This window comes from Panthera pardus, unplaced genomic scaffold (assembly GCF_024362965.1).
Source record: "Panthera pardus isolate Hobbes unplaced genomic scaffold, ASM2436296v1 HiC_scaffold_21, whole genome shotgun sequence".
Classification (NCBI taxonomy): Eukaryota; Metazoa; Chordata; class Mammalia; order Carnivora; family Felidae; genus Panthera; species Panthera pardus.
Genome location: NW_026526777.1, coordinates 9,887,858 through 9,906,562, shown reverse-complemented (window position 1 = coordinate 9,906,562; position 18,705 = coordinate 9,887,858). Strand labels below are relative to the sequence as shown.

At 41.2% G+C, this 18,705-nt stretch overlaps 1 long non-coding RNA gene across 1 annotated transcript; it reads left to right on the top strand.

Moving 5' to 3' along the window:
- The first annotated feature begins 1,534 nt into the window (after nt 1-1,534).
- On the top strand, nt 1,535-16,997 carry LOC109276620 (uncharacterized). Its single transcript, XR_002084760.2, has 4 exons — nt 1,535-1,696; nt 6,760-6,830; nt 6,995-7,132; nt 16,674-16,997. It is a non-coding gene; the product is annotated as an uncharacterized LOC109276620 (long non-coding RNA).
- The last annotated feature ends 1,708 nt before the right edge of the window (nt 16,998-18,705 follow it).

Here is an 18,705-nt window from a genome sequence, read left to right as displayed (position 1 = left end):
CAATGCATGCTTTTTTAAAGTGTCTATTTATTTATTTTGGAAGAGAGAAAGGCGGGGGTGGGGGGGGGAGAGAATCCCAAGCAGGCTCCACGCTGTCAGCACAGAGCCCGACGAGGGGCTCGAACTCACGAACCGTGGGATCGTGACCTGAGCGGAAAACGAAAGTAGGATGCTTAACCAACTGAGCCACCCAGGAGCTCCTGCATACTTCTGACTGTGTGTATTTGTTTGCGGCTTCCTAGTGGAATCTGAAAGATTATTCATCCTGAATACACAGATTCTGGAGTCCGCATCTAGCTCCGGATCTTCAAATGAATGCCTTGGGTAACCTCCTCATCCTATAGTGTCTAAGATGTCTAGAGAACCAAGGGCAGCAGAATATTCCATAATCGGTCCCACGACTCACGTGCTACTGTTGCCAGGCCCAAGTGCCTTCGGAACGGAAAAGGTGTTTGCACACTTCGATCCACATCCTCACACAGAGTAACACTTCTATTTCTAGTCAGTTCGAAAAATGTTTGTTTTCTGACTTTCACAGAACGACATCATGGAAATTAACATTAAAAAAAAGTTTATGTATTTATTTTGAGAGACAGTGAGAGAGAGTGGGGGAGGGGCAGAGAGAGAGAGAGAGAGGAGAGACAGAATCCCAAGCCGGCTGGGCAGTGTCAGCAAGGACCCCAGCTTGAGCTCTCTGTGAGAGCATGACCTGAGTCGAGATCAAGGTCGGATGCTTAACCGACTGAGCCACCCAGGCGCCCCCAAATGAACATTTAAAAAAATTTTTTTTTAACGTTTTATTTATTTTTGAGACAGAGAGAGACAGAGCATGAACGGGGAAGGGGCAGAGAGAGAGGGAGACACAGAATCAGAAGCAGGCTCCAGGCTCCGAGCCATCAGCCCAGAGCCGGACGTGGGGCTCGAACTCACGGACCGCGAGATCGTGACCTGAGCTGAAGTCGGACGCTCAACCGACTGAGCCACCCAGGCGCCCCCCAAATGAACATTTTTAATGGGCATCTTCAGAGTGCTAGGAAACCATAGCACCAGGAAACCATAGCATTAGGATTGGCTTCAGGAAACTACATGTTCACTCCTCTAAGAAGTGCAAGTTTGGAGCTTTTAAAGACATTTAAAGTATTTTCTCTGAGGATTTCTCAGGCTTGGCTTGGATAAACTTTCAGGGATATTACATGAGGGCAGGGGTGGGGGCCTCCTGTTGCCATGGTGTCTCTGCTTTGTGCATGGCGTTTGTCAAAGATCAAGAGCTCACTTCCATTTCTGCCCTCGGTAGGATAGAATGCAGCAGAAAAAGCACAGTAATCGTAATAGCATCTGGCACAGGGCATGGTGTGAACGTGGGCCACACACGATTTATTCATTTCATAGACACGAGTCCTCTGTGGGGTAGGGACTGGCATTCACACGCCACAGAGGAGGACACGGAGACTTGGTGGGGTGAGGCAACCTGCCCGACATCACACAGCAAGAAGAGGAAGCACTGGGATTTGAATCCCAGTCAGTTTGACTTTGGAGGCTGAGTCTTTCAGCCACTACGTGGGATGATGTGCCTCCCACTGCTTCCATTTTTGGGAATTGAATGTGAAGGAAGAGTTGAGAATGATGTTATGAAAACTTTATTCCATGAGGATCTGACATGCGGCAGCTGAAAGCTGTTTAGGATATATCAAATACTGTATGGAGTTTTGCTATAACTTATTTAAATATGAAAGCATTACTTTTTTTAGATGAATAAAGTCATCAAAAACTATACAAAAGAAAGAAATTATGAAGAAAAAAGCGATACTAATGACCAACCACATGGCACAATAGAATTTATTTTCTCAAAATTACATTTAAATACTTCTTATTTGTGAGTGAGAAGCATTAGCTTTTCTTCACGATGTCTTTAAACTAGGGGAAGTTGTGTATATAAAGCAGTGGTGCTGTGGCCTGTGTCTTTTTTTCCTTTTCTAATTGAGGTAGAATGGACACACAACATTATGTTATTTTCACGTGTATACCGTAATGATCTGATATTTGCATATGTTGAGAAGTGATCACAATAAGCCTTGTTAATATCCATCACCGCATGTAGTTACAAATCTTTCTCTTCCTGGGGTGAGAACTTCCAAGATTTACTCTCTTAGCAACTTTCAAATACACAACACGATTTTTTTTTTTTAATTTTTTAAATTTATTTTTGAGAGAGAGAGAGAGCAAGTAGGGGAGGGGCAGAGAAATAGAGAATCCCAGGCAGGCTCCGTGCTGTCAACACAGAGCCCGACGCAGGGCTCGAACCCATGAACCACGAGATCATGACCGAAGCCAAGATCAAGAGTTGGACGCTTAACCCACTGAGCCACCCAGGTGCCCCTACAACCGTCTTATTAACTGTAGTCACCGTGTTGTACGTTACATCCCCAGGACTTTGACCCCCTTCACCCGTGGCATTTTTTAAAATGACATTTGGTTCCTTCTCATGCAATCGCTCCTCCCCATTAGCCGTTCTGACTCGGAGACTTGCAAGCTGTCCACCAGCCACAACTCTTTGAGGTAGCAAAGGTAGTCTCCCAGCCTTCTTTTTCTAACAAATTCATAAACAGCAATTCTGGGAAAATAGAGCACTTGGACTAGTGGGGGTGGGGGTGGGGGTGGGGGTGGGGAGTTGGGGAGTGTCTGGAGCCAGGAGGTCTCCTGAGAAGTGTAGCATCTACAGAGAAATCTCTGCAAGTGGGGCAAAAGTAGGAAGAAGTATTGGACTTGTAGTTTTCCATGTACTTTACAGGTTCGGCTGATCAAAGAATCAGACCTTGGAAGTAGGACAAAAGGTAACAAAGTAGAACTGAAATCAATGAGTGGGGACCCCAAATTGGGTAATTAACTGGAAGCTGAGCAAATCGACCAGCCCTGGGCTTTTGCTCTGAGCAGAGCTCACACCTCCCAAAGAGAAAGAGGTGAGCCCATGTCAGAACAATAATAGGGGATTACTTGGAACAGCAGAAACGCCCAATATTGGTGGCTTGCGGAAATAATTTACAGGTACGTCACAAAACAGTATGTATGGTACAACTCTATCTTCGGAAAAGAAATAATGTAGACATTCTCAGTGAACTCTGACATCATGTTCACCGGAAACACAAATGAACTTGCTGACTTTGAAGGTGTTTACCTTTGTGTTGGAGAGGTCATTGAGAGGTTGTGATGACCAGCTGACCCGTGAGCTGACCCCGGGCACTCGGAGGCTCCTCACCTCCTCCCCATCCTTGGGATGTGGGTTCTGCTTGCCTTGGCTGCTGCTCCAAGGACACAGCCTTGAGTTGGCAATGTGGTGTTGAGAGCATCAGGCTGGCATACATAATGAAACCCGGTTAACGCCTCTATATGAGCTTTTAAGATTCAGCAGATGGATGTGGGGAGGTCATCCAGGATTAGCCTCATACATCAATTCCCTTGCTTATTAAAACTGCCACCTGCAACCTGGTGTGGCTGCCTGTTTCTTGGGTCTCTCCCTGCCCCCTGTAACCAGGGGGCAGTTTCAGATTAGCTTTCGGATGTTCCCGAAGAGCTTGAGAACGAACACTTGGTTTCATATGAAATTTTTTTACGCTAAAGAATATTGAATCAGGGGTGCCTGGGTGGCTCAGTTGGTTAAGCCACCGACTCTCGATTTTGACTCAGGTCATGATCTCACGGTTTGTGGGTTTGAGCCCCGCATTGGGCTCTGCGCTGACAGTGAGGAGCCTGCTTGGGATTCTCTCTCTCCCACTCTCTCCCTCTGCCCCTCTCTTGCTCTCTCTCTCTCTCTCTCTCTCAAAACACATAAACTTTAAAAAAAGGAATATTTATTCAGGATCATAAATGGGTCATGTATACATAAGTACGGTTGAAATGATTTCTAACACTTAGTAACATAACTACTCTTTTGATTGCTCATGATATGGCAGGTACTATTTCAAACATCTTCAATGTATTAACTTAGTTAAACGGAGATATTATCACCTTCACTGTACAGATGAGGAAACTGAACATAGTGATTGTAGATAAACGTGGCCAAGGCCACAGAGCTGAAAAACGGCAGGGGTGGGATTTGAACTCAAGCTCTTTGGTGCCAGAACACAACTTCTTAGAAACCAAATGATGAGGGAAACAAAGACTAGAGAAAGGTAGCTTCGATTAAATCTCCTTACAGCTCGCAGCCCACTGACAGACAACTGAAACCTGTAGAGTGTGACCTTCTTCAAGGAACTCATGGCTGCCTTACTGCCTTAATGTTTTTGTTTTATTAAAAACTAAAGATAACTTTATCTTTTTTTTCAATTTTTTTTTCAATTTATTTTTTAGAGAGAGAGAGAGAGAGAGAGAGAGAGAGAGCACAAGTCGGGGAGGGGCAGAGAGAGAGGGAGACAGAGAATCTCCAGCAGACTCTGCCCTGTCAGCACCGAACCCAATTCCAGGATCGAACTCACCAAACTCACGAAAGCATGAGATCATGACCTGAGCCGAAACCAAGAGCCGGACACTTCAGTGACTGAGTCACCCAGGCGCCCCAAAAGTAACCTTATCTTAACAGCAGCTAGCCCCTCAAGGTTCTGAAAGCCTTGCTTCCAAATTCCTTAGAGACTTACTCTATCCCTAACCCCTACTAGTTAAAAAGTATATAATCAGTCACTCCTCACAACTCTAGTGCAGCTCTTTCTGCCCACAGGTCCTGTCCCTGTGCTATAAAAAAGTCACCTTTTTGCACCAAAAACGTCTCAAGAATTCTTTCTTAGTCATCTGCTCACGAACCCCACTTCATAATTTCATCACTAAACTATACTACTTCTGGTGTAGAAATAAACAACACGGAACTTCCAGAGAGTTGTGGCGAATGTGAACTAACATGAAAATAGAGGAATGCCCCAATCTCCAGAACTTTCCAAGAGAGACTCTTAAAGAGATGAACCATTTTAGATATACTTAGATTCTGCTACTGCTTGAGTAGGAGTAGTCACTGGTGAATAAGAGAACCTGTCAAGTGACTGTGTAAAATGTTGAGACAATTAACCAGTTCAATAAAAAATTTCCTCAGACGTACTCAATGTGTTATATCATCACATCTTTCTGACGTTTTACCTTTTTTTTTTAAGTTTATTTATTTATTTTAAGAGAGAAAGAGAACATGAGCAGAGAGTGGAGAGCCCAACCAGCGGCTAGAACTCACGAAGCATGAAATCATGACCTGAGCTGAAATCCAGAGTCAGCCGCTTGACCAACTGAGCCACCCAAGCGCCCCATGACTTTTTACCTTTTAACAAAGTTATGATGTTGCTTTAAACTGAAATCATCTTGAGCCTATGAAGACACATTTTGATAGGTAAATGAACTTCATTAATATTTATTGAGAAAGAGGCAAATCTTGGACAGCCGTTGTAAAGTTTGAGTTTTTAAAATATTTGACAGTTTTATTTATCTGTTCTATACGGAGTTCAGAAAAGCTGTTTAGAATGATGTGAACTTCTAATCACAGATTTGTAGAAGTGTGACTTCTGAAAAATACTCATTGATAAATGAATGTATGTTGAATAAGCTTATATAAGTATAATATATAGTATATATGCAAGATGGAAATGACTAGGGCTTAGGCTGCTGTCTCTGCTGAATTTTCCTGTATGAAGTTAACTATACCAAAGTCAACCCCCCCCCCCCAAAAAAAAAGTTCTGCTATTCTGAAGTGATTCCTGACCCATTTCCTAAGTCATGAGTTAGCCGACTGTGTGTATGGGCTGGTTGGGTGGGATAAGGAATCAATCTAACTCTGGAATTTTTGCCCAGACTAAAATGAACAGAAGTGAATGGAAAGGAAAAGTGGAAGAGCTTTTACTAGAAAGTTAAAGAAGAAGCAAAAGGGGGCTCTGTTGGAAATAGTAGTGCGAAAATAAATGTACTTAGGTTGGAAGAAAGAGACAAACAACAGCCATCGCCACAGCTATTCTTAGGACACTAGGATACAGGTGACAGTCTTGTCCCTAAATGGGCTTACCGGTTAGGGTCCTAACTGGTAAGATATTTGTACTGTGGCCTGGCATGGTGCAAATAGCCTTGTCATGCTTCCTGAGGAACTGATCATGAAATTCTGTCTCATCTTCACATCCTGCCATTATTTTGAGATTGTGGGTGCCACTGTCTCGACGAGGTTGAGACTCAGTGATATAAATCTTGTGGTCTTGTCTTGGACTTACAGAATTCTAGCAAATTCTAGCAACATTCTAGCAAACAGGAAAGACATAGTTTCATGGACCCCTGGGCTTAATAAATGGAATGTTTAGGAAGAATGACCAGAATCTGACTTTTTTCACCTAGGAGTCCTTAAGGGCAGTTGAGATCTTACATGGAATTTAGTTGGTAAACTGTATCTCTCCTGTTACCAAGGATGGGATGCTGGTAGAATTCCTAGAGAAATAAAATTAGGATTTGATGTTCCCACATCAAGAGTCTCTAGATTCCCATTTCATAGTGAAGAGTCTGCCATTTTTGTTCATTCTTCCTGAGACTTTCAAGGTGCTGTGGATGAGGGGGTAGAAGCCAGGGAGAGGTTGTAGGATCTCACTTAATATTCTTATACTTTTTTATTTGGGATTTTTTTTTCTCACCAACAGATTCTCATTTCTTCTACCTCCTAACAGTTGTCCTGATTTCACATGTGTTTACAGCCTTTCATTCCATTCCTGTCCTTCCACTTCCAAAATTTCTCACAATTGTGCTTTTGTTTTGCAGTGATAATTGCTCACAGCCCTTATATCTCTACTGAACTCAGAAATAATTCAAGATCAAGACACAAGAGTCAGGTATAAGTAACTGAAACACGATTGTATTGCTAATAAAGTTGATGGTAGAATGGGGCTCCGATGGGCAGCTGTATCTGGGCTTTGTAATGGGATGACCCCACCGAAGGAGAGTTTAGGTCTGCAGAGCAGGTACATTTACCCAAATGGTTGTCTCACACTTGCAGGACCCGATAATCATCGAAAGAAGAGAGAGACTTCACTCTGCCTGAGGAAGAAAGGCTGGGCTCCAGAGAACAACACTCCCAGATATGGAGGTGTTTCTGAAATGGAGGCTTCCTCACAGAGCAAGAGATAAGCAAGATGTAAGTTTTCCCTTGAGATTGTTATGTCTGCCTCTACTTTCTTAAAAATATCTATGTCTATTATCATGAAACTTCAGTTAGCTCTGAAATAGTTCTGGGGCACCTGGTTGGCTAAGCGTCCGACTCTTGATTTGGACTCACGACATGACTTCACAGTTTGTGAGCTCAAGCCCTGCACTGGGTTCTGTGCTGACAGTGTGGAATTGCTTGGAATTCTCTCTCTCTCTCTTTCTCTCTCTGCCCCTACCCCACTCATGGTCTCTCTGTCTCAAAATGAATAAATAAACTTAAAAACAAATTGTTCTGATCCCTTGGAGCTGCTACTTTCAGTGAATTTTACCTAAGAAGGAAAAAGATGAACTTTGTCCAATTCCAAACAATTGGCCCTTTGTATGTTTAAGTAAAAGATCAGAGTTCTCACTCTTGCGTCATGGTAAAGCTATAGATTTTTTTTTTTTATTAAAAAAAATTTTTTTTAACGTTTTTTATTTATTTTTGGGACAGAGAGAGACAGAGCATGAACGGGGAAGGGGCAGAGAGAGAGGGAGACACAGAATCGGAAACAGGCTCCAGGCTCCGAGCCATCAGCCCAGAGCCTGACGCGGGGCTCGAACTCACGGACCGCGAGATCGTGACCTGGCTGAAGTCGGCCGCTTAACCGACTGCGCCACCCAGGCGCCCCTATAAAGCTATAGATTTTTAAAAACATGTAAAATTGGATTTTTAATCTGGAATAACTGAACATTTCACTCTTCTCCCCCACCCTCCCCATATCTTCTCTCCCATCTTAATCTTATATCTTATTTAAAAAATAGGTAATATTTTTGATATTTGAGGGGACTAAATAGACAAATGACCCTGATAGTCGGTTGTTGCTAGAAAAAAAAAATGGTAAATTTAGCTATTCTAATCTAAATCTAAATTTCTTATTTTTGGTAAATGTTTCTCAACTTTTACCTGTCATATAAATTATAATCTCTAATAATAAATTAGCTCATTTGTATTGGAATATATTTCAGAGTTTACCTGAAAGGATTAAATGGAAATTTTAAAGATGAATGGTCCTTAGAAACTTCTATAAATTTTTTTTTTCCGGATTAAAATCATTCTGGATGGAGTAGAGCAATCAGCTCTTTTTCTCAATCATTTCAGATGGTTGAAATTTCTCAACCATGTGCCTGTGTGGAGCAGAGTCAAAACCGTGTATGGTGAAGAATGTTGGCCTCAAGGTCTCTTTGGGCTTGTATCTTAGGTTGGAGAGATGACCTACTTTAACGACAGCTGCCCCATTTCGGACTCTCAGTTCCAGAAAACGGTGTGACTCCCATTCTATAATTGTGATCAAAATGACCTTCTTAAAAATTACTCAACTCCAGAGTAACTTTCAGAGACAACATTCTCAATATTTAGAAAAATTACTGTTGAGAGAAATAATATTTAGCCAAGATTTCTCAAAAGACAGTAGGCCGATTATTCTACAACATATCACAGGAGGAAATTTCATTAGCAAAAAGAAGAGGAACCAGATCAATTGAGATCCTGTCGCAATGAGGCTAAAGACACCATGAAGGATATTGTTATTATAACACAGTGTCCTCATTGATAGGAATCCCCAGAAAAACTCCTGCCTCATCTTAATACTGAGTATAATTTTTGTTCTCCTTACCAGTTGGTCTGTTTTTATTTCATAAGCCCTATGGTTTGCTTATCTGCATTTCCCTTTTTGTTTGATTAATAAAAGTTAAACCCAAATTGGTGGCCCAGCTGTGGCACATAGATAAATCATTGTAGAGAATATGTTTTTCCCTAATTTTTTTTTTGATTCTCAAACTTACGAAAGAACTGAACGACTAGTGTAATAAACACCTTTATACCTTTTACCTAGTTTCATTAGTTATTCATGTTTTGTCCCTTTCATTTTCTTTCTCTTACACACATACACACGCATACTTTTGGCTGTATCTTTTGAAAACACTGTCAATATCATGACACTTTACTCTTACTCCTGCATAAATCTACTAAAAATAAGAATATATGTATATATCTAAATTTACATATATCATTTACAGAATATAAACTTCTTTAGAGCCTAGCAATTTTATGAACACATTTCCATGTGCATGGAGGCTCTCAGGGAAAATTTGTTAAATGAATTAATGAATTTTAATGGCTCCAGACATTTCCACTATATAATTTATTGTTGCACATTTTAGATTTTTTTTTTCAGTTTTACTATCATAAATAAAGAAAAAAAAAGTTGTACTATTTCATTCCCTTTCCAGGCAACTGGATCTTCATCAGTTATTCCCATTATTGATGCTTATGAGTACAGAGAATCTCTCTGGTGCAGTGCCTGGGACATAGAACCTTCTTAGTAAATAGTAGCCTGTGTTTTAGTAAGTAGTTAGAAAATTCCACTATGCATAAAACGTTCAATGAGAATGTAACAACTGGGGGAGGTGAATGTAGTATCTATTGATTCCAGGGCAGTTTTTACTAAGGGTCTTGCCTGATTTTGTATTGTTCTCCCATTTCATTGTCCTTAGTGCCTGATTTCTCTGCCCTTAATTTCATATCTGTATTAAATTTGAATTAAACAAATATATATATTAAACAATCATAAGGGGAAGCAATCTGCTAAGTACCAAAGGGATGCAATAACAAATTAACAAAATAAAAGTTCGAGAAAGAAAGAAAAAAAAACCCAGAAGTTATAATGCCAGTGTTTGAAGAATTGCATTATGGAGGAGATAATCATAAAATCCGATGCTCCCAGTGCTTCTGGTCCAACAGTATTTCAATTTCTATCTTCTTAATTTAGAAATAATTTAGAAGTGGGGCACCTGGGTGGCTTAGTCAGTTAAATGACTCCTGATTTCAGCTAAGGTCATGATCTCATCTTCGTGAGTTTCATCCCCATGTCAGGCTCCTTGCTGACAGCATGGAGCCTGCTCGGAATTCTCTCTTCCCCTCTCTTTTTGCCTCTCTCTCTCTCAAAATCAATAAATAAACATTAAAAAGCAAAACAAGAAGTAGAAATAAGTGCTATTTATCTTGCCAAGGAAAAATGTACCGGGACTATCCACCAAAGAGATCTTCCACTAGAAAGGTCCTTGGATGGAACTAGCATTGGAACTTTAGGGTTTTTTTCTTTTTTCTTTTTTTTTAATGTTTATTTATTTTAAGGGGGAGGTGGAGGAGCAGCAGAAGAGGAAGAGAGAGAATCCCCAGCAGGCTCCATGCTCAGTGTGGAGCTTACTTTCATGACTGTGAGATTATGACCTGAGCTGAAATCAAGAGTCAGTTGCTTAACCGGCTGAGCCACCCAGGCGCCCCAACCTCAGATTTTCAGATATAACTTTTAAAAAAAATGTTTATTCATTTATTTTTGAGAGGGACAGAGAGAGAGAGAGAACGCAGACACACAAGCGGGGCAGGGGCAGACAGGGAGACAGAATCTGAAGCAGGCTCCAGGCTCTGAGCTGTCAGACCAGAGCCTGACACAGGGCTCGAACTTAAGAGCTGTGAGATCATGACCTGAGCCAAAGTCAGATGCTTAACCAACTGGGCCACCCAAGCATCCCATAACTTTTTTTTAATCGAGGCATAATTGACTTACAACACTATTTAAGTCTCAGGTATTCAAAAGAATGATTTGATATTTGCATATATGGTGAAATGGTCACCACAGTAATTCGGTCCATCACCTCATATAGTTACAGAATGTTTTTTCTTGTGATGAAAACTTTTAAGATCTACTCTCTTGCAACTTTCAAATATACAATTCAGTATTGTTAACTACAGTCCCCATGCTGCACATTACATCCCCAGGACTTATTTATTTTATTTTGTAACTGGAAGTGTGCACTTTTCAATCCCCTTTACCCATCTGACAACCACCGATCTGTTCTCTGGATCTATGAGTTCCTTTTTTGTTTTTCCTTTTTGTTTGTTTTGAGATCTCACATGAGTGAGATCATATGGTCTTTGACTTTCTCTGTCTGACTTGTTTCACTTAGCATACTGCCTTCAAGATCCATTGCATTTAACTCTTAATAACATTTTAAAGCACGTCTGTATATTGAGTCTTGCAGCTGTAAGCCCTATACCAGTATCACCTGGAGTGTGATGTGAGTCTCTTCAGGGTCTCATAAAGAATTGTCCTCCTGCTGACTTTCCCACTGCTTTATTACTTGGATAATAATATGCAACGCTTAAATTTACAAAGGTGCCAAGGCATCACGTTAATGAAATATTTTTAAGATAATGGTAATATGAGGAGGAAAAGGTTTTCAGAATTAAGGGCGTAAAATAATTTCATGACTTAAGTAGAATTTGCCTACCAACATATTTTAGGGAACAGAATCGATATTCTATTTAAAAATCAGTACAAGGGGCACCTGGGTGACTCAGTCGGTTAAGCGTCTGACTTCAACTCAGGTCATGATCTCACGGTGAGTTCAAGCCCCGTGTCAGGCTCTGTGCTGACAGCTTGGAGCCTGGAGCCTGCTTCAGATTCTGTGTCTCCCTCTCTCTCTGCCCCTCTCCCACTTGCACTGTCTTTGTCTCTCTCAAAAATAAATAAACATTATACACATAAATAAATAAATAAAAATAAAAATCAATACAAAATATATGTTTCTTCCCTTTCCGTACAAGGATCAGTGTTTCATCCCTAAAAGATATTTGTCAAGAGCAGGAGCTTGGGTTCTTTGTGTTGAATTACTGTGTGTAAAAGAGTTGTATACAATCCCTGGTGAATGAAAAGTTGAAACAGAAGAAGCTTTTAGGAAATCAGAAGAAAGTTACCAGGATGAGGGACTAGAGGAACCATAGGTGCAGTCATTATGAAATAAATTTGAGAACTCAGGAGCTTAACAATTAGAGGAAAGACAAGATACAGGGCCACAGAGGAACAACACAAGACATAAGGAAAATCCCCAGATTGCAGTGCCCTGGGGTTTAAAGTAGCTGAGCCTAACCAGTGGAATCACCTCTCAGCTGTGGGACTTGCAGGGTCTTGATGGGATCAGATTATTCTGACAAACCGTTTTTCTCTCTCAAAACTCACGGTAGCAAGTTACTCTTGATTCTTGAGTAATTCTCTAACTGTTGCTCAACTATTGGTTAACGTGGCACTTGTATCTCTTTCTGGATCATAAATGGATTATGATACACCCGGGAAAGGCTTGACGAGATTATGCAATTACAAAGATCACGTTCAGGTTGTATGAGGCTAGTATGCTTTGTAAAAGGGACTGGAGGTCATGCAAAGTCACAGATCTGACTCCAGTGAAACAAAATAGACAACGTGCAAACCACGGCAATGGTGGGAATTCACTGGGCCTGACACCAGAAGAAATGCTGGCCAAGTCTTGGTAGCTAAGTTGAATGGCACTTTCCCAAAGGGATGCATTTTAGTCTCTTTTCTCAGTGAGTCCTGTGAAAAGATGGAAGAAACATGGAGACATCGTCAGGACAGGGGGAAATGACACAATGGCTACTCTGTCGAGCGTTTTCCCCATAGGTGCTTTCCCATATGTGTGTGCACTGGGTGCAGAGCCAACTCTCAGCACACTCCTCCTACGTCAGTGACCACGAGGTCAAGTTTGCCTTACTGGATCTCCCAAATCCTCCAGCTCTCTCCACATTACATGGCTGCCTATGTGTTTGTTCTCTACATATTTTGTATTAATTCAGCTTTGCTCTGTGAATCTGTATTTTTATGCTGCTCAAGATCATGGGTCTGTCAGCCTTGTCCAATTCTGCGTCCTCAGTGCCTGGCACACAGTGGGTGTGATAGTTAATTTTATGCATCAGTTTGGGTAGGCTGTGGTGCCCATGGTCAAACACTAGTCTGGATCTTGCTGTGAAAGTTTTATTTGAGATATGATGAGTATTTAAATCAGGAGACTTTGAGTAAGGAGATTGTTCTTCATTCTATCAGTGGACCTCATCCAACCAGTTGAAGGCCTAGAGAAAAGACTGAGCTCTCCCAAGGAATGAATTCTGCCTGTAGATAGACTTTAGCTTCAAGACTACAACATTATCTCTTTCTTGGGTCTCCAGTCTGCCTGTAAATTTCAGACTTGCCAGCCTCCATAATCATGTGAGCCAATTCTTTACAATAATTTTCTTTCTCTCCCTCTCTTCCTCTCTCTGTCTGTCTCTGTCTCTCTCTTTATATATAGATAGAGATCTATCTATATGTATCTGTTTATCTATCTATCTATCTATCTGTCTATCTATCATCTATCTCCTCATTGTTTTGTTTCTCTAGAGAACCCTGGATAATACATACAGTGGACACTCAGTAAATATTTGTGAGATGAATAAATAGGAGGGAGAGTGGGGATGTGGCACAGTCCTGCTTGTTCCAAATGAACAAATTCTCCAAGAGTGTTGGAGCAGGATAGACACTATTTCATGATATTAATTACCCGAGGAACTCATGGATGTATACACTGTCTGTCATAGATGTTCCAAAACAAAGCAATGGATTAAAATATATGTAATGGATATACGGGCTCTTTGTTTTTATGACTCAGAAGTGTTAAAGGAACCAGTTTCTTTAAGAGCATGTAAGCTCACTTGGCTCCAGGGGAGAATTCCATTCACACTAGGACAGAGCTCTCCAAGCCATTAAAAGAGAGGAGCATATATTCCAAATAAGTGAGCAATGATGTTTCCAGATTGTGGTTTAAAAAGTTTAATCCAGGGGCGCCTACCTAGCTCTGTCAGTGGAGCATGTGACTCTTGATCTTGGGGCTGTGAATTTGAGCCCCACGTTGGGTGTAGAGATTACTTAAAAATAAAATCTTTAAAAATAAATAAATGAAAAAAATAAAAAGCTTAACCCAGTATAGGAAAAGTGTAAAGGTAGAGAAATATTGCATTTACCTAATTAAAAAAATATTTTATGTAAAGCAATTTGGTTTAATGAAGTTGTTAAAGTCTTATGTGTGTTGTAGATGCAGATTATACATAATTTCCTAAAAGTTTTCATTTGTTTCACCAAAATTCATTTCAGCATTATCAAACACTGTGCCCACAGTCTTTTGTTGTGGGTTTACTCAAACCCTTTGAGTAAGGAGGTAAATTAGATATTGAAGAATTGGTTTAAATAGAAAGAAACACTATTATTTAAACTTCATTGATTACAAAGGAAGAATTGTGATGTTGGAAATTAAATAAGTCTCTATTTTAGGAGATTATTATGTAGCTTAAAAAGAAATAGAAAAAAAAATGTGAGTTGTTCTACTCTGAGCTCATTTTCCTCTTCATTAACACTCAGAGATTTTCTGTATACTTGGCGAAGGCTGACATTTCATTTCACTTTATTAATAATATTAGAATAAATGATGTATTTTTATTTGTATTCCATATCTTAGTCTATCCTTCATTGCCTAATATAGGGGTCAGTGAACTTTTTTTTTTTTTTTGGTAAAGAGGCAGATAAATATTTTAGGCTTTGTGGGCCAGATGGTCTCTGTTGCAACTACTCTACAGAAAACAGCCATGGGAGATATGTAAACAGATGGGCATGGCTGTGTTCCAATAAAACTTTATTTATAAAAGTAGAGAGTGGACTGGGCTGGACTTGGTCTGTAGGACATAGTATTCTGTCCCTTGGTCTAACCTTTTGTGTCATTTGTTTTATCTTTGGCAGTTAGACCTTGTCTTATTCAACCAGCTTGAGAGTTTAACCCATTTACATTTATTTTCAAGTGATAAAGTTGGACTTTATTTCCATCATTGTGTTTATGGCTTCCATTTTTTAATATTTCTATGTTTTTCCTTACTATGTGGACAATGCTGTCTCTGCTTGTCTCTTCTCTGGCATTTAGAAAGTTGTGTATATTGTTTTTTGGTTTTATCGGTGGAAGTTTTCAGAAGTATTCTGTAACTTACCCCTGTGTCCAGGTGATCAGGGCTGTTCAAACATGTACCAGTTCTTGGACTTTCTGGGAAACTGTTGTATCAATGGTGGTAGGATTGCAATTTTCTTCTTGGAAGTCAGGTGTGGGGCTGACTTGGGGCTGTTTGAATGGCAGCAAAATCTGCCATCTTGAGTGATAAACTGATACCTTGGAGTGTGAGGCTGCCATGCCAAAAACCTAGAAAAGTGTTAATGGTCCAAGTTAGACAGAGGTGAGACTTTTGGTTAAATGGTAACCTGTGATAATGTGGAATACCAATGATGACCTAACTTCTACTCTAAAGAAAGGTCTGCAAACTATGACCCACAGGCTAGAGTTGGGTCCACTCTGTTTTTATACAGCCTGCAAGTCAAGAATAGTTTTTACATTTTCATATGATTGAGAAAGTCAAAAGAAAAATGCCATTTCATGATATGTGCAAATTATATGCGATTCAAATTTCAGTGCCCATAAATACAGTTTTTTGAACCATAGCCATGCTTGATAAGGTTTGAAGTGTTGGGATTCGGAGCCAACAGGCAAGAAAAAATTCTTGAGATGTCTTTGATGCAAAAAGGTGGTTTTATTAAAGCACAGGGACAGGACCTATGGGCAGAGTTGCCCCAGGATTGTGAGGAGTGACTGATTTTATATTTGGGAATTGGGGGGAGGTAAAGTCAAGGGAAAGTTTCCAAAAGGATTTTCATACACTGAAGAAGACTCACAGGATCCTGGAGGCCTAGCTAGTGTCAAGCTAAAGTTGTTTTTCCCTCTAGAAAAGCATTAACATTAAGATAGTTAGGAGTTCCTGGAGGAATATTTGTCGATGAGCTGCAGGTTATAAGGAAATTTAATTTTATCTACATTTCTTTCTGCTTTTGTTTCCCACATCAATACTCACTCATTTAATTACTGTCGATGGCTGCTTTCGAGCTATAGCCATGGAGCTGAGTAGTTATGTGTGAGGAGTAAGCCCACCGACCCAATCAAGGAGGGACTCGGAGACTCGGAGCACAGTGAAGTGAGGCTTTAATCAACATTCTTGCAAGGGCAGGTGTCTGACAGACAGACGCACCTGGGGCAGTTAACAGCAGACAGTTTATCTCCTAGCATATAAGTCCCTCCCCTGGTTCCTCATTGGCTGAGTACTACAGAGGCAAGCCCCTCCCCTGGTTCCTCATTGGCTGAGTACTACAGAGGTTACAGCCTGACCCGGAAATCCCCTATGTCCATGTAAGGCAAAAAGTAGTCTGATTGGAACAAATGTACATCCCTGGCGTGACTCAGAGACTTTTGGTCCCTCTTCTCTTTGTTCTTTGGCGCATGCTCATTGCAAAGCCTGAGAAAATACACCTGCGAAATGGAAAGGGGAAGAAGAACCAGGAAGTGAAGTGTCTAAAGGTTTGGGACTCCATTGTGGGGGGGGTTTGTACATATTTCCAATAGGTTGTAACCTTACTCTTAACCAGACAGCACAGCTTTTATTCGGTACTTTTGAAAATGAATCATCTCCCTAACTTCGCACATTGTGGCAGGACTGTATGGCCTGCAAAGGTATTTACTCAACCTTTACAAGGTATTTACCTCAACCTTTACAGGAAGTTTGCTGTCTCTTGCTTTAGACTCTAGAGAAATGTGGGAGATGCAGAAGAGAAGCATCAAAGGAAGAGACTTCAAACGGGAAGAGCTGGAGAAGGTGCAAGGCCTTGGGACATGTTTACACAGCTGAACGAGGCTGCAGCTTGTAAGGAACACCTAGAGCCATTAACATTGTCCAGGGCCAGATCATCCTTCACACCTGACCCTTCCTAGTGTTCTAGAAACCAATTAGCTTGAAATTCAACCTTGAAAAGCTAAACCATTAGATTGATTAACACACTTGCTTAGCTGACTTTATTCATGTAGTCTTCAGCAGTTATCCTAATAAAAAGAAGCTTCATTCTGGAGTCGGGGCCTCATTCCAACTCACGTCTGAGGACCCTCGCCTAACTGCATTTTGTTTGTGGACTCATCTTGTGTAACTCTGGCCATACTCCCTGCAACAGAGAAAGAAGTTGAAAAACAATGGTAGGAAATGTGATATTGTGATTTATAAGAAATATATATTTGGTTTTCATCCCCTGCACAGAGCTCCTGAACTCCTTGGAATTTTCGGAGATGAGAGCAATAAAGGTATCTTTTGTTATGTTAATGAGGCAACTTAGCCTGCACTTAAGGATGGGGCTCGTTGCCAGGGGAACTGACTGGAATAGAAGCTTGGGACTCTCATTTCCACCCCCTGAGTTCCAGAGAGGGTCTGGAGGTTGAATCATTCAGCGACGGCCAATGATTTCATCAATCATGCCTTTGTAACAAAGCCTCCATAAAAATCTAGAGGATGGTGGTCGGATGCTTCCAGGTTGTGAAGCACAACCCTTCCACGTACCACCATGACAGGCCCCCAAACGCCACAGGGACAGACGCTCCTTTGTTCAGAAATTCACCCTATATATCTCTTCATCTGGCCGTTGGAGCTGCTTTCTAAGTTCTGGGAGCCACTCTAGCAAATCAGTCAAACCCAAGGAGAGGGTCTTGGGAACCTCTGATGTATAGGCAGTCAGAAGCACAGGTGACAACAGGGACCTGTCATTTGGCAGCTGAAGTGGGGGCAGCCTTGTGGGACTGAGCCCGTGGGAATCTCATGTTATCTATGTAGATAGGATCGGAATTGTGTTTATTGGAGGACACCCCACTGGTGTCAGAGGGTCTCTTGGTGTTGTGGGGAGAATCCACACTTTGGAATTGAGGGGTGCAGAAACAGGAGTGTGTGGACTGCCCTCGGGTGGCTCAGTTCTCTAAGAAAGAAATAAGCACAGAAGAGAACTGGCCAGTTAGCAAGCAAGAATAAGAGGAATAAAAATGAATTTAAAAATTGGGTGCTTACAGGATTGGAAGAGGCAACGGCCGCTGAATCCAATCAGTACAATATAAAACTGGGAAGACCTTTGAGTGACAAAGGCTGATTAGAACTTAGTCTTGGGGGGTAGCTGGATGGCTCAGTCAGTTGAGTGTCCAACTCTTGATATTGGCTCAGGTTGCGATCTTGTAGTTGTCAGATGGAGCACCATGTCTTGGAGCTTGGAATTCTTGGAATTCTTGGAATTCTTGGAATTCTTGGAATTCTCTCTCTCTCTCTCTCTCTCTCTGCCCCTATCCTGCTCACTCTCTCTCTCTCTCTCAAAATCAATAAACTTAAAAAAATTAAATTAAAACAACAACGACAACAACAACAACTTAGTCTTGAGACCAGCATCACATTAAGGGTATAGTCATCCCACTCATTGTTAAAACCTCTGAGTGGCTTCAAGTGCCAAGGTCACAGCCATGGCAGGGCTCAGTAATTCCTTTCAACTGAGCAGAAGAACTTGCAATCCAGTCGGGAGGGGGTGGTGAAGAGAGAAAGAGAAGCAAAGGATGTGGGGGATTGTGGGGGTGTGGGTGGGGGCAGAGGGGAGAAGCAGAGGCGGGGGAAGGCCAAGAAATACAGCAAGCTGGCTACTGGTGCTTGTACCTGGCAGGAGCTGAAGAGGTGAGCGCGGTTTTCGAGAACATTGTACCGTCAAAAGGACCATCTGCCTAAACTAGAATAGACTGTAATGGTTTGAAGGCTAAAGA